We start from the raw sequence: 12,673 nt of genomic DNA on the forward strand, positions 1-12,673 counted from the left end.
CTCCCCCGTCGAATTTGCACTTTCTTCTGTAGTAGGAGATTCATCATCGCCATCTTGGTCCACGTTGGGACCCCCCGAGCGTAAACCTTCCTTTTTAGTGGTACTCTGAGGTGGGTTTTTCTGTTTGCTCGCCATTTTCAGACTCCCAAGATGATCGCTCCTCTATGATGACTTTGTTGTGTCTATTTGCCGACTAAGGATACTGTTTTAGGATATAAATCAAGATGCCGCTGCGAGCAGCTCTCTCTCAAGCGGCCATCTTCTTCACCGCGTCACGTGACCGTCACCGGTAAAAGCTGTTTTTCACTACGGCGCTGACCTGTCTATCGAATTTAAAATTACTGTCGAAGATGACCCCGAGGTTCCTGACAGAGGTGGAGAGGTTTGGGCCCAGGGGACCAAGTGCGTCAATGAGGGGGGGCGGGGGGGCACTATTAAAAACAATGACCTCGGTTTTCCCTTCGTTCAATGTCAGGGAGTTTTCGGACATCCAGCACTTGATTTCTGCCAGGCAGTCAAGCAGTGGTTCTATTGATGTCTTCCCTTGGGTGGGCTTTAAGGGGAGGTAAACCTGCACGTCATCGGCGAAGCAGTGGAATGAGATATTGTGTTTTGCCAAGATCTGTCCTAGGGGGAGTATGTATAGGAGGAAGAGAGTGGGACCCAATGTCGAGCCCTGGGGCACCCCGCAGGTGAGGGGGGCCACAGAGGAAGTGAGATCACCGAGTTGGACAGAGAAGGTCCTATTACTCAGGTAGGACCGGAACCAGTCTAAGACGGGGCCCCTAAGGCCTACGTAATGCTCGAGGCGAGCTATAAGGATGTGGTGGTCTACCGTGTCAAAGGCGGATAAGGACTACAAGACCAGGACAGGGACTTACAACTAGACATAACACATCACACTGGGAACACCTGATCAGGGTACAAACACACCCCACACGTAACAAACAGATGGTTATGTTAAAGTGGTATGAGGTCAAGAGTCAAGTCAAGTCAAGTCAAGAGTTTTAATTGTCACGGCATACAGGTATACAATGAAATGCGGCTGGTCTTGCCCGCGACGATGTGCAATACAGTGGTACAACATATAATAGAATCCAATAAAAATACAGTGGTACAACATATTAAAGAATCCAATAACAACAACAGTGCAATAAACAGGTACATGGTGTGCCATCTCGGTATCTGTACATAGTCCAGTTATGCTGCTCTGATTAAAGGTGATGTTAAAGTGGTATGTGGTCCAGTTATGCTGCTCTAGTTAAAGGTGATAAGTTATACACTTAGCCTGCGACAGCCCACCGGCGGGATGTTTTTCGGACTTTTTGCAACCGGCACTTTGGCAACCCCTAGTGGCTCGGGTGTGCATATTTTGTAATACAATATATATATATATCAAATTGAAGGCTTATTTGTTGCCTGTCGATAGTGACAAAATCCGACAAAAGCCGTTCAGCGGTTCTCGAGTTACATGCCGGTATTTGAGGCTTGTGCAAAGTACACGGTATTGCGCAAAATACCACTCCCGACTCAGGCTGCAGTAGTTCCGTCAATCTAGATCCGATCTCGAAAATGATTGTGGATCGTTGTAGCCAATGTGGCTTCCAATGATACCCCATGTGGGGATGTGTGAATCAGGGATCTAGGTGAACAACAAAATTCTTTAACAGGAAGCCAAATGAATTGAAGTCTATGAGAAAACATAGTTTACCAAAATCACTCCTAATCACTAATTTCTGAATGGATCTTTATGAAATTTCGATATGTACTACATAAGGCTTCAGGCTATGGCTCCGTCCGGATTTGTAAGCCATACCACCTTCTGGGGAAATACTACCTCTGGACTACTAACTACTACAGAAAAACTTGAGTAACAAGTTTTTCTACAACTCAAGTTGTTTTCGTTTGCAAAAAAAGTATGCAGTCCTCAAGTTCTAGTTAAAAAAATTTCACTTTTCTGCCCGCTTGTTTGTTTGTTTGTATTGTATTGACAACGCGGGTTGTTAGACGGAAACGTGATACTTCCGGGTTCTGTTTCCGGGTTGCGGGAGGCGTGTATCCAGACGCTAGAGGAGTGTGAGGGGTCTCGCAGAGTAAGTGTGACGTCACAGGGTGTGCGCCGTGTGACTTCATGGAGAGTAAATATGGTTCTCTGTGGGGATGTGGTAAAAATGTGCCATGGGTCGTTAGCCGGTTACAGGTTGTGTTGGCAATGAAAGCTTAAGGCTGTTTGTGAAGTCGTTTACAGAAAGGTAATTAAAGGGAATTATTGTTATTTGTGGGAAGCGTCTCCCCGAGGGGAGTCTGAAAGTTTAGGACAGAGGTCATCAATAAGTTAGTTGGTTAGAGAGTAATGAGATGTAAATTAGGGAGACTAAACAGAGCTGTGAATGGACAGAAGGATAGGGAAGTATAATTGATTAGGCCAAGCATTATGGAATAGGAGTAAATAGGAGTGGTTATATCTTTTGTATAATACTGTTCTTATAGAGGAAACATTCTCTCTGTGCTTCCTGCTTTTGGCTCCTGCTGCTTTGAAAGACCAGACGTGTGTGTGTGAGTTTTAACTTAGAAGGACGCCTGGAGTCAAATCATGACTTTAAGGTCGCTTTCACACAGGGGCTGTTTGGTCCGGACTTTCGGACCAGAATTCGATAGTCCGGTTTTTCGGGTCTGTGTGAATGCGCGTCGAACTCGGTCCGCGGACCAAGCAGGCGAACTCTGGTCCGCCTGAAAACGTAGGTCTCGGTTCGGCTTCAGCGGACCAAACGCGAACCAAATATAGGAAGTGATTATTATTACCACTGCTCGCAGCACTCACTGCAAAACAAGCACACTGCATCTAATATCTCTATCTATCTATCTATCTATCTATATATGTCTGTGCATCTTGGGAAGAAGGAAGAAAAAACGCGGCTTATTATTATTACCGAGGCGCGCGGCTTATTATATTATTAAAACAGCTACTTGTGGGCACTCATAAAAACACAGTGGTCTACAAGTTGTTTAGCGAGAGGATGGTGGTAATGTGCTTCAATAGAACAATGGATCAATGCCATGTCAAAATTCAAAACTCGGCTCCGCTGATCTGGGCTCCGCAGTACACACACAGACACACACGCGCGCGCGCGCGCACACACAGGATCGCAGCCACACACACATTTCCACTGTCCAATAGACAAGCACCCTTTTCGACCGCGTGACATTGTTCAGAAGGTCTCGGTCCGCCTGACAGAAACCTGTGTGAAAGCAGGCGAACCAAATGAAGAATGCAACAATGTTGCAACTTCACCCCCAGAACCGCACCGAGTCCTCCAAAACTCTATGTGAAAGCGACCTTAACTTATTGTCAACTGAACCTTATTTTGAAATAAAGCCTCTATCTAGGGTGACCAGATGCAAAAAGTCCAAAAGTGGGACAACAGTAAGATTTTGGTGGGACAAAGTGGGACAACAGTAAGATTTTGGTGGGACAAAGTGGGACAGATAGATAATGTAAATTTTTGTATTAGAATAACTGCCATGGTCTTCACTGAATAGATTTAAATCAAAGGTTAAAGGTTAAATCAAAATAAATACAAATTAAATACCACCTAACATCTGTTTTAAATATTCAAACGTCATCACTTGACAGGAATGTCTTGTGTTTGATATTCCCTGTTAACACAGAACTAGGGAAAACAGTGTAGTATAATACAAAAATAATAATACAAATAAATTGTGTTTCTATATTAGAATAACTGCCATGGTCTTCACCGAATAGATTTAAATCAAAGGTTAAAGGTTACCACAGTCGGCTGACCTGTATGAATGGGAGTGTTGTACTGTGTGATAGACACTTGTTATCTCAGCTGCAGTGACCTTGTCCGTCTGGCTATCATTGTTTGGTTTAAAAAGAAACGTATCCATAGATCTGGATGTTTCTTTTTGGTGAGCCACTTTCAAGTGAGACTCACGTCCACTGTGGCGCTTCAAGTCGTATTCTCCTCCATGCGCAATTGAAAACGAACTATGACACAAAACACAGAAAGCCTGCTGCGGATTTCCTGCCATCTGCCTCACCCAGTCATGTGTTGTTTGCCAGTCTTGGTTGTAACTGCAGGTCCGTTTCTTTTTACTGCTTTCCATCTTGAACTAGTTTGCTTGTAATGTTGTTGTGTTTTTTTGACCAATCAGATTTGCGATATGAGGTAGCGTCTCGACTCAGTCTCAGTCACGTCACAAGCAGGCAAGCAGCGCGCTAAAGTACTATAACCAATCAGAGCAATGTGTGTGGACAAGAGGCGGGTTGCTACGTTTACTGTCTGTAGGGAGGGGCTTTTAGACGCATGTTTTTTTTGGCTTCGAAAAGAGGGACATCCTCTCAATATGAGGGACGTGGGACATTTGGTCAAATGGTGGGACAGTACAACCAAAAGGGGGACACCTGGTCACCCTACCTCTATCTGATATTAAGAAGTATGCAGAACGCTTTTTCCTACAATGGTATTCTTGACTATCATCGACCATCAGAAGATACCACACCCGCTTTGTTTACCTTTTTCCACTTTCAATGGACCCGTGCAGACCAGCGTCATCTCGTGCTGATTTAGCTACAGCTCTGGAGTACAAAACACCCCGTGCTGCAACCCTGTACTGCCGGCCATGATTGGTCAATGGAAATCGTCACTACACACATCAACCGACATCAGCCCATGTTGATGTTCGTGGTAGGTGAAATGTTTGCAGGTTAAGTATTTAAAGATCATTATTGTCTATTACTAGAATGCGGGCAGATTAGATTGCACTACAAGCTCTGCAGCGTATTTATAAACTGATATAGCTAGTGATCTATCACGCCATACGCACCTTATGTATACTGCACCTGTGTATACTGTATACTTACTTACTCAGTATATATTTAGATTATAGTGTCCATTGTAACTATATTTATTGTAATGCATAATATAACTGATAGGGCATACAGACCCTCATCTGCACCTTGATAACACTGCCTACTTGCTCATATGTGTATATTCAGAGTTAATTATATTGTTATATTGTTTACACTGCCTATTTAAAATGTTCTACTGTACTATAATTTGATTACCTGTATTATGTCTTCTACTATTACCATGTACCTGTACCTCCCCCCCTCCCCCATGCTGCTATGATGCCTGAATTCCCCCAAGGGGATCAATAAAGGAATATCTTATCTTATCTATGCACAAAAGCGACAATTCTTTCCAGCAAATATCTTAGTTAGAATTAGATTGTATGAACTAAGCAGGTGAAATGTTTGCAGGTCAAGTATCTAAAGATCATTATCTTTAAATTGCTTTCAGGTTGCCGCACCTTTGGTTCATCTTGTTATCAACAAGGCTTTGAAACTCATTGAAATCCGTCTTCGGAGAATGAGCGTAACGTATGGTGAACGAGAGAATCCAATCTAAACGGTTCACTACTGTATATGTTTCTGACAAAGCTTTAGGCAAAGAATAGGACATTCATATTTGATCTGCAATTGAGTACGAAAGAAAGAGGGAAGACAAGAATGCCATTCACACTTCCACGCCTACGTTCCTCAACAAGTAAAGGCTTTGAAACTCATTAAAAGAAGGTCAATATTGTGATCTATGCATGAAAAGTATTACTTTTTTACAGTGAATCTCATAGTTACAACACGATTGCATAAAGCAGTGCTGTATTTATAGATGAATAAGTAATGTTATTTCCAGGGGTGTAAAGTACTTGAGTAATTGTACTTCGTTACAATACTTAAGTACTGTTTTGGGGGATTTGTACTTTACTCGAGTATCATTATGTTTGTATACTTTGTACTTTTTCTCCCTTACATTTCAGAGAAAAAAAACATACTATTTACTCCTTACATTTAAAATGTAGACCTACAAAGTACAAAGTACAAATCTCACAGGTCCAACCATTTTAATAAGTATATTTTAATTGTTTATCTGGCCGAACTAACATTAACGTTATTAATCCTGCGACCGCAGATAAACAGCCAATCAAATCCCCATCAATGGAAAATGAACCCGCCCATACCAATGCTGATTGGTCCTTGTGCAACACTAGAAGCGGGGATCTTTGATTAAACACCTGCTATCAGAAGAATAGACAGTCAGATCCGCATTATGCTGTGGTTAATATTGTGATATTATTCAGGGTACTCCAGTATTCTGTCTTTAATATTGTGATATTATTCAGAGTACTCCAGTATTTTGTCTTTAATATTGTGATATTATTCAGGGTACTCCAGTATTCTGCCTTTAATATTGTGATATTATTCAGGATAATCCAGTATGCTGTCTTTAATATTGTGATATTATTCAGGGTACTCCAGTATTCTGTCTTTAATATTGTGATATTATTCAGGGTACTCCAGTATTCTGCCTTTAATATTGTGATATTATTCAGGATAATCCAGTATGCTGTGGTTAATATTGTGATATTATTCAGGATACACCATTCTGTTTTTAATATTGTGATATTATTCATGCTGTGATGTGAATGCTGTCCATGTTAGTTTACCTTCAATGGAGAAGTGCATTAAATCATTTTAATGCAAAAAAAGTGTCCTCTGTTCTTTCATTTCAGCATTGTCTATCGCAGAACACATTCCATTGTGGGCAGAGTGTCTGCTTGGTTTCATTCCAGCCTTGCCTAAACACCAGCTGATGATTTCACTAATTGCCTCACCTCTTCAACTAACTCACCTGGTGCAATGTATAGTTAAAATGAAAACTTGGCCCATGATGGAATGAGTTTGAGACCCCTGGTCTATCCCTTTAAAAAGAAAATGTACTTTTACTTTTTAGTACTTAAGTACATTTAAAGGTAGGACTTTTTGACTTTTACTCAAGTGTGTTTTTAGCCAGATACTTTGACTTTTACTTGAGTCAGATTTTGAGACGGTACCCATACTTCCACTTAAGTATAATTTCTGGGTACTTTTTACACCCCTGGTTATTTCCAACATCCGCAAGCCTATCCGTCTCCGAAGGAACACAACATATGGGGGAATGAGAGAATCCAACCACCTAAACGGTTCACTCAAATATATTTCTGACAACATTTTAGGCAAGAAATAGGACATGCATTTACTGGATTTTGATTCATATTTGACCTGCAATTGAGTCGCTTCGAAATGATCAATTGAAAGACGCCAGCGAACGGGCGTTCACTGGAGTTGAACATATTTTCAATATCTTCCTCTCCGTCTCAATCATTTCCGCTCCGATTTTACAAAATGGCCATGATTAATCCAAAACCAAATGCCCACGAAGACGTACAGCATGGCCTCAACTCCCTCCGCTGTGTTGTGTTGTTGTGTCTAAAAGTGAGATGCACGCCAGCATGCATGGTAACTCCTCCCTCTATTGTCTCAGCTCCTCCTACCAACACCTACACCGGAGTGTCGGCGTGTACTAGACCGTCCCTGCGGTACAGGGGGGATGAATGGCTGCATTTTTATATAGTGCTTTTATCCAAAGCGCTTTACAATTTGTTCCTCACATTTGACCCATTCACTCACATGTTCACACAATGATGGCAGAGGCAACCATGCAAGATGCCAACCTGCTCACTGGGAGCAGTTAGGGGTTAAGTGTCTTGCTCAAGGACACTTCTACACGCTGCCCAGGAGGAGCAAGAATCGAACCTGGAACAGCTGTAAAAAGCTTTTTGACACCTAATCAGCCACGCCTACCACTCTATATAGGACAGGTGCTCATGACACCTAATCAGCCACGCCTACCACTCTATATAGGACAGGGTCTCATGGCACCTAATCAGCCACGCCTACCACCCTATATAGGACAGGGTCTCATGGCACCTAATCAGCCACGCCTACCACCCTATAGGACAGGGTCTCATGGCACCTAATCAGCCACGCCTACCACTCTATATAGGACAGGGTCTCATGTCACCTAATCAGCCACGCCTACCACTCTATATAGGACAGGGTCTCATGTCACCTAATCAGCCACGCCTACCACCCTATATAGGACAGGGTCTCATGTCACCTAATCAGCCACGCCTACCACTCTATATAGGACAAGTCTCATGGCACCTAATCAGCCACGCCTACCACTCTATATAGGACAGGTTCTCATGGCACCTAATCAGCCACGCCTACCACTCTATATAGGACAGGTTCTCATGGCACCTAATCAGCCACGCATACCACTCTATAGGACAGGTGCTCATGGCACCTAATCAGCCACGCCTACCACTCTATATAGGACAGGGTCTTATGGCACCTAATCAGCCACGCCTACCACTCTATATAGGACAGGGTCTCATGGCACCTAATCAGCCACGCCTACCACTCTATATAGGACAGGTTCTCATGGCACCTAATCAGCCACGCCTACCACTCTATATAGGACAGGGTCTCATGGCACCTAATCAGCCACGCCTACCACTCTATATAGGACAGGTTCTCATGGCACCTAATCAGCCACGCCTACCACTCTATATAGGACAGGGTCTCATGACACCTAATCAGCCACGCCTACCACTCTATATAGGACAGGGTCTCATGGCACCTAATCAGCCACGCCTACCACTCTATATAGGACAGGGTCTCATGACACCTAATCAGCCACGCCTACCACTCTATATAGGACAGGGTCTCATGGCACCTAATCAGCCACGCCTACCACTCTATATAGGACAGGGTCTCATGACACCTAATCAGCCACGCCTACCACTCTATATAGGACAGGGTCTCATGACACCTAATCAGCCACGCCTACCACTCTATATAGGACAGGGTCTCATGGCACCTAATCAGCCACGCCTACCACTCTATATAGGACAGGGTCTCATGACACCTAATCAGCCACGCCTACCACTCTATATAGGACAGGGTCTCATGACACCTAATCAGCCACGCCTACCACTCTATATAGGACAGGGTCTCATGGCACCTAATCAGCCACGCCTACCACTCTATATAGGACAGGGTCTCATGGCACCTAATCAGCCACGCCTACCACTCTATATAGGACAGGTTCTCATGGCACCTAATCAGCCACGCCTACCACTCTATATAGGACAGGTTCTCATGACACCTAATCAGCCACGCCTACCACTCTATATAGGACAGGGTCTCATGGCACCTAATCAGCCACGCCTACCACTCTATATAGGACAGGGTCTCATGACACCTAATCAGCCACGCCTACCACTCTATATAGGACAGGGTCTCATGGCACCTAATCAGCCACGCCTACCACTCTATATAGGACAGGGTCTCATGGCACCTAATCAGCCACACCTACCACCCTATAGGACAGGGTCTCATGGCACCTAATCAGCCACGCCTACCACTCTATATAGGACAGGGTCTCATGACACCTAATCAGCCACACCTACCACTCTATAGGACAGGTGCTCATGGCACCTAATCAGCCACGCCTACCACTCTATATAGGACAGGTGCTCATGACACCTAATCAGCCACGCCTACCACTCTATATAGGACAGGGTCTCATGGCACCTAATCAGCCACGCCTACCACTCGATATAGGACAGGGTCTCATGACACCTAATCAGCCACACCTACCACTCTATATAGGACAGGTTCTCATGACACCTAATCAGCCACGCCTACCACTCTATATAGGACAGGTGCTCATGACACCTAATCAGCCACGCCTACCACTCTATATAGGACAGGGTCTCATGGCACCTAATCAGCCACACCTACCACTCTATATAGGACAGGGTCTCATGGCACCTAATCAGCCACGCCTACCACCCTATATAGGACAGGTGCTCATGGCCTGTACAGGGCAACACTACAAGTTAAAAATGTTGTTTTATTTGTCACATAGGGTACATGTACATTACAGTGAAAAGCTTGGTTCTGTATGAGCCCCCTGAGAATGTGCTTCATACAGTAAAGAGCAAAATAATTGACCATTTAGCCATTTACCATTTACCAAAAGAATAAACAAACACAGAGCGGCTGGGTTAGCGCAGCGGACTAAACGCCTGCCTACCACCTCAGAGACACTGGTATTAAATCCAACTGTCAGCGGTACCTCCAGCTTGGTCGGTCGTCCATACTAACCAATTGGCAGTGTTAGCGGGTGGGAAGCCGGCGGGGTGTGTATCCTGGTCGTTGTAAACAGCGACTCCTACAGGTCGGTCGGTGCGCCTGCTCAGCGAGGGAGGGAACTGGGGGAAGTAGTGTGAGCCTCCCACGCGTTACGCTCCCCCAGTGAGAGTCCTCGCTGTCAGGTGAAAAGAAGCGGCTGGCTGACTCCACATGTATCGGAGGGGACATAGTATCTATCAACCCTCCCTAGACCGGCAAGTGGGGGGCAAATGTGCGCAACGACCAGGAAGGGGAGGGGGCAATTGGCATAACGACTAAATGATGGGAGAAAAATACAGAAAAAAGAGGAGAAAAAGTAGATAAAAAAATTATAATAAATAAACACTATACAAAATGTACAATATACAAAACTGTACAATGTACAAAATGCAAAAATTAGGTAGAAGAGGTAGTGCAAATGTGTAAGAATAAATAGATAAACTATGTTGTAATGTTTAAAAAGTGTAATGAATCAACGTTTAACTCATTCAGCGCCAGCCATTAGCCGGGTCCTGTTGTAGCTATGCCATGCTTTAAAGATAGGAGTCACCTTGTTTGTAGAGCTACTATAAGCGTGGTGGCGTTTCTTGCCTGGACACGCTATTTCCAAATCAAATGTATATAATAGGTATTATGTTTCATCATGAATGCATGAAATGGGGGGGGTCGTTTCTGATGCTTTGATTGCCAGTAACGGCATTCGTATTGAACACAAAAAATGCTGATCAGCTGGATCGGTATCAAAACATTGTTGGATCAAGCTGAAATTGATGTCAGATAGTCCTTACCTATGGTCGGTGGTATTCCAAAAATAATTTTCCAATTGTCTGATCGCAATTTCCAGTATTGGTGTCCATCTGGTCCCGGACATAATTTGGCACAATTTATGGATTGAGTGTGCTAGATGTGTCTCGAAGTGCTCGGATGAAGCGACTTACTCGGCTCCGTCTAAATATAGCGCCCGGTGACATTTGAGCGTAACACAGAGTTAGATATAAGGTTTCAAAGGGTGGGCGACACTGCCATCTGGCAGGATACGGCCGGTATTGCACTTTGGCGATCTCAAAATCCTTTCATATGGCAACACCGAGGTCAATGAATGAATAATGAATGAAAATAGCGAATAAAAAAAAAACGACCAAAACCCGAGATATCTCGGGTTCTGGCGTCCAACGCATGGCGAGTTAACCCGAGATATCTCGGGTCTGGAAATTAAAGAGTTAATGTTGTACTCATGTCAAGACTATTAGTGCACACACATAACAATACCAAAACAGACAATACGGCTTTTAGAAGCATACTCTGGTACCTAAAATCATCCCTTTTAAAGAGAGTGTGATCTATGTAAAACTAATAATGATCATATAAAAGCATAAATTAACACTTGTTAACCTCTTAACTCTTTGGACGGCACTGACTTGAGCATCGTTTGTTCCTACCACGCCAACGCTCTAAAAGATAGGAATAAGTGGCTGTGTTTGCAGGGCTATATATATATTCTATATTATAGCTATGGATACAATACAATGAATGAATATCATTATTAACTTCAGTCCTCACCATACATATCGAATATTTATTCATTTTAATTTAACCATTTCTTAGGGTTGGGGTTAGGGTTAGGGTAACCCTAACCCTAACACCAACCCTAACCCTAATTTAAGAAATGGTTAAATTAAAATGAATAAATATTCGATATGTATAGTGAGGACTGAAGTTAATAATGATATTCAAAAGAAAATTGGAACAATACATGAAAAAGATATGTTTTACTGAGATCGCAGTTTCGGTCACTAGGGAAACAGATAGTGGGTTTTTTGAAGGGTGACTGGAGGGTTAAACTGTTTTTTGTCTTAGTCATGTGTCAAATGCTCTTTTTTGTTTTCATCATATTTAGTCACCTTTATCTATTGTTCGTTTAGTCAAGTTTTAGTCAACTACAGGTATGAGCATTTTAGTCTCGATTTAGTCTTTTTTGTTTAGTCTCGCCACTCAGTTACAGCCTCATAAGTTGGTGTGAGCTTTTTATTTTTAGATTTTTTTGTATCTACTTTTTCTCCTCCTTTTTCTGTATTTTTCTCCCATCCCAATTTAGTCGTTATGCCAATTCCCCCCTCCCCTTCGTGGTCGTTGCGCGCATTTGCCCCCCACTTGCCGGTTCTAGGGAGGGTTGATAGATACTATCACATGTCCCCTCCGATACATGTGGAGTCAGCCAGCCACTTCTTTTCACCTGACAGCGAGGACTCTCACTGGGGGAGCATAACGCACCGTCCGACTACATGCCAGCTGGACCAGCTACCCTCCCCACTCCTCCAGACCATAGCACCGGACATCCTCCCATTCCTAACTGCAACCATCAACTCCTCACTCAACTCGGGGGTGGTCCCCACCTCCCTAAAACAAGCCAGAGTCACACCCCTCATAAAAAAACCAACCCTGAACCCCACCGTCATAGCCAACTATCGTCCTGTCTCTCTTCTCTCCTTTCTTTCTAAAACACTTGAACTGCTGTATCCAACCAACTTACTGCTTATCTCTTACAGAATGACCTCCTAGACCCCAATC

This window comes from Notolepis coatsorum (assembly GCF_963971535.1).
Source record: "Notolepis coatsorum genome assembly, chromosome: 13".
Lineage (NCBI taxonomy): Eukaryota > Metazoa > Chordata > Actinopteri > Aulopiformes > Paralepididae > Notolepis > Notolepis coatsorum.